We start from the raw sequence: 4889 nt of genomic DNA, 5'->3' as shown, positions 1-4889 counted from the left end.
AACAAATCCTTACCTTTCCCATTTAGGTATGTTGTTCCAGTCATTACACTCATCTAGAAAATAACTATTGTGCCTTCTTCAAATTGGCATTTGAAACTGTCCTCTTCTATGAATCCTCAACAATATTTGACATCTTATTTTACTGGAAACTCTCCACCTTTGCTAATGAATGTGCACTCTGAGATAAACCACTACAAAAATGAGAAGTCTTAGGCATGCTCCAAGACTTTCCTCTTGATATCCATGGTAATAGCATAAACATCATACAAGAGTGCCTAGCTCCTATGATGTATTCAGAGGACAAAATTGTTGTATGAATTGAGCCTAGCATTCTATCAGATCAACATTGCTACAAAAAACATCAAAGAACCAATGAAGTAATCAAATTAAATGTTTCAGAATGATGCCCCAAAGGCTGTCAACAATAACGAGCTCAAAATATCACTGCATAGTAAATTCCTTCACAAAGCATCGTCCTCCAGAAGCATATTCTAGGTGTATATTAAGAAATCATGGCTTCTCCCTACTCTGTGACAATGTAATGGAACCCACAATTAATTTAGCTTGCTTCACCTCTAAAGGATCGTAGATATATAGCAAAGTCGGGGCCAAATAGTACAAGTGTATTAGGTGATTTCACACATTTTTAATTTGATGTACACCATTTACATGAACATCTCCAAATAAAGAGCTCTCTATTGATGATTTTGACTGGGTATCACTAGATGTTGTTTCATTCCCTTCAAATGAAACATCAAACCATAATGAAAAACCATGCAGGGATGCTTTCATCATAGATGACACACTAAAATTTGTAGTATCTGATTCCAACTCCTGTATTGTGACAGTGCTACAATCAATTTGTTTGATAACAATTTCCCATGTCAAGACATTTTCTGTTGTAATAGTTTCGATGCAAGGCTCCTCAAAGGTACATTGCTTTTCCAATGGTAACATCGCAGACATATCAATTCCATAAACATTTCGCCAGAAGTCAATACTTTCGCTGTATCTTTTAGGATGTGTAACTAGTGCCATGTACAATGTCGCATGAGAAGGAAAATTAGCCCCCCTGACTTGAGCCAATGATCTCTAGCAATGATTACACTAGAAAGCATGCTCTCATATAGAAGCATGTAACCCATCCATTCCGATATAATGACATCTACCTCCTCATCAATTTCAACCTCCCCAAGATTCATACTTATAAATCTCCAAGTAATTCCTCTCTAGAACCATGAGACCAAAAGCTGTAAACTTTTCACCAGCAATATCACTATCAGCAATGTACAGTGCCCTCTGCACAGATTCATGGATATCTCTTTCAATCAAAGCAGAGAAACGAGCTCGCCATATGTTGAGATGAGGATTAGCAGCATGGCAGATATCTATGACCTCAAATGCTATGTTCTCTCTTTCTCTATCACAATCCAGCCACAAAACCAACCACTAGGATCTCCTAGCTTCTTCTAGATCATTAAATACATGAACTGCTACATTGGAAGATCTTTGAGTCAATCATTCATTCAGTCATATCTCCTGGTCCAGAAACCAGTTACGAAAGTGTGATATACCGTTGCAAATATTTTTCCAAGCTGCTTTTGATGGACATACATAGGATATGGTTTGCGCTAAAACTCATGCGCAAAACATCTCTAAAAACCAGACACAGTAAGAGCCCATTTTGATATTGATCCTTGGTGACAGGCTGCAAAGATAGGAACTAACATTGGCTTTATTGGGGATGGAAGCTCCTTGGAGGTGTCAAAAACACGGTAGACCAGGTGCTTCATCCATTGGGCAATATGGTCACAAACAGCTGTGATCCCAAAAAACTCATACCAATCCAAAAACATATACATACTATAATATGTACATAAACAAATACTGGAAACTTAAATGTTGCCTTAGGAAACTTATTTATTTGCAAATCTACGCTACTATAATGCAAAATTGATAGATCAAGTAATGTTTTAATGTTAGATCAACCAATCAAGCAGTTGTGGCAACCATGATGCTAGGAAGTGCTTGAACCAGGACACAAGTGGAAATGTTGATAGCCATACATGCACAAAATGAGTCTGCCTGTGTAGAAGACAATCTAGTTTGTCATTCAAACTGAAAAAATATTCCATATATGCAACAGCACGATCGTAGGAACCAAACCATGTCTTCTGCCCTAACTCCTCGACATATGCTTCCAGCTGCAAACTGTCGATGCAAACATCCACGAGCAGCCCTATTGTTTCTTTTTTTGAAGGAGGGAGAGTTTCCAAGAACTTTTTGGTATCTCGGAATTCATATGACTTAATTTGAACATCTATATACTCAATCTCCTTCTCAAATTTTTCAACTACTAACTCAAAGAAACCATTTTTACCGTTAAGAGGAAACTTCAGAGATCTCAAACATTGAAGCACAGTACTGAAAAATACCTCATCTATTTCAATATCCACTAACTAATCTCTAACTTCTTTGAAAACTTCATAACACACAAGGTTTGCCACATACCCTACCATCTTATTTTAGTACATGAACGGATCAGTGAGTGTTGGAATCTCTGGATTGAGTTGGAGTCGCCAGGTGAATGTTTTAACCTTCGTATATCTGATCACTGTCCACCATCAGTAACCAGATCTTCTACTTGAACGATTTTTCTTGGGGAAGATCTGTCACCTCGTTACCCAGTAGTGGCACCAATATGTTAGCACTAGGAATGAACCTCAAGGTTGAGAAGAGGCAATTCTGAGGTAACCACAAACCAAGCTTTTGATCTGGCATCTAGCCCTACTAGACCAGAGAGGGCTCTCTCTTTGCCAACAAAATGTGGTTGGGATCACTGAATCTTAGGCTAGCTATGAGGTACGGGTATCTGATTGAAAGTTGTGGGTCGAAAACAGCATGAGAAGCGATCATTGGGCTATGGAATCAAGGCTAGTTTCTGCCGAAAAACTTGGGGCAAAGTAGGTGCAATGTTCAGCCAGATAAAAGATGTAAATGAGAGAAGGAAAGAGGACAAAGCCCACTTCCCTACAGGCATCAATCAAGGGATGGATCTACAGTGGCAGCGTTAGAAGAAAAAGAAACACAGGGTTACTCAACATAGCATCTAATAGAGGATCAATTCTACAAAGATAACCACTACATTTAACAACAAAATCATTGTGATAGGAACATCTTGCATGGATGGATTCCTACAACTTCTCTTAGGTAATACTGTAACAAGAATTGGCAGAAAAAACAAAGTATGTAAGTGATCTTACAAGGAACACATGTTGCACATTAAGCATCGTGGTGGATCCCAAATTTAAAGGGCTCAAAGTCCTTCATTAAAACAAAACTATATTCAAAAAGAAATTTACACAATCCAAAACAGCCACACTCTACTACAAAAATCGAACCCCTGTATCTTCAAAAATCACCCTATATATACCCTATTACATATTAATTATCATTTCCTAAATATAGGAATCAAAATAATTTTAAAAACAAACAAACAACCAAATATGTTTTTATGCGGTCAAATAAAATAAATCAAACTTATAACTAAGGAATTAGATCACATCAAAATAGAACAACAGATTTGTTGGAACAAGTGGAATTGTCGAAGGCGTCATCACTAGAAATCTGGGATTTTTTGAGATGTTGATCGATCATCTTCCACCCGCACCCTATAGATGCCTTGGATTCCTGAAATATTTTCCATTTGTTCATTGAATGTTTTGAATACTGCCACCTCTCCTTCAAAAACTCAATGCTGCTGATTTCATGGCTAAAATACTTGCCATCGGTTCCTAGAAAGATTCGAATAATGCCACATCTAGTTATGATTCTCCATCACTATCATACCCGAAAACTGATGACACTTTGGAAATAGCTTTTTCTTTCTTGGAGGCAGCACCTGAAGAAGTCTTGGAAGGAGCAGCCTTGGTTGCAAAGCCAAACTTTCGTTGATCCTGCACTACAAGAGATGTTGCAGTTCTTACTGTGCCAGAGGCTGGGACAGAATGAGAGTCCTCTTGTTGCAGTTGTGACCTTTGGGCATCCGCAATCTGAACAAATTTAACCATTTCCCTTTCCATCCTATTTTCTGCAATAGCCTAAGTTAACTGCGTGTCTACAGATGCCTCTCACATCATGGAAATGATTCTCGCAGATGATGGGCGCATAAGCATTGTCCCAAGACCAGCTCCACAAGGCAAAATGCCTCCAATCAATATTGAGAAAATGGGCTGCATATACCAAGCTTTGCTCTGGAATCTGCCTGGGGATTTTATTGGTCTTCACTGGATCCTCAATTTGCAGTTGTGAACTTTGGACATCCGCAAACTGAACAAATTTAACCATTTCCCTTTCCATCCTATTTTCTGCAATAGCCTGAGTTAATTGCATGTCTACAGATGCCTCTCACATCATGGAAATGATTCTCGCAGATGATGGGTGCATAAGCATTGTCCTAAGACCAGCTCCACAAGGCGAAATTCCTCCAATCAATATTGAGAAAATGGGTTGCATATACCAACCGTTGCTCTAGAATATTCCTAGGGATTTTATTGGCCTTCACTGGATCCTCAATTGCAGGTTTCGTGTAGCCAAAAACACTAACTGGGACCACTAGCACAGAAACTTTGAAACATAAAAGGAGCAAGGAAAACATACTCCCAATGGGAACTGCACCAGGTGATTTCTCAACTTATATCAGTGCATTGAGTATATAAAAAAAATGCAAAAGGCAATGCCTGGAAACGAGAATGTTGTCTTCAGTGTGTTCTTCCTCCATATGTGAAGCTAAGGATGGCCCTACGCATAGCACCAAAGGGCTATGTGCAGCGCCCATAGACTCTCTATATCACGCCTTCTATCATGGTTGCACTCTTTACTACTATGTC

General features: G+C 38.8%; 1 pseudogene; it reads right to left on the bottom strand.

The window, feature by feature from the left end:
- Nucleotides 1-441: 441 nt before the first annotated feature.
- Nucleotides 442-1202, bottom strand: LOC149158618 (putative protein arginine N-methyltransferase 6 pseudogene; annotated as a pseudogene).
- Between the last annotated feature and the right edge of the window lie 3687 nt (nucleotides 1203-4889).

Source organism: Pinus tabuliformis, chromosome 5_2 (genome assembly GCF_031772625.1).
Source record: "Pinus tabuliformis cultivar Carrire ecotype Pingquan chromosome 5_2, CPIR1, whole genome shotgun sequence".
Classification (NCBI taxonomy): domain Eukaryota; kingdom Viridiplantae; phylum Streptophyta; class Pinopsida; order Pinales; family Pinaceae; genus Pinus; species Pinus tabuliformis.
This window is presented reverse-complemented; position numbering and strand designations above follow the sequence as displayed.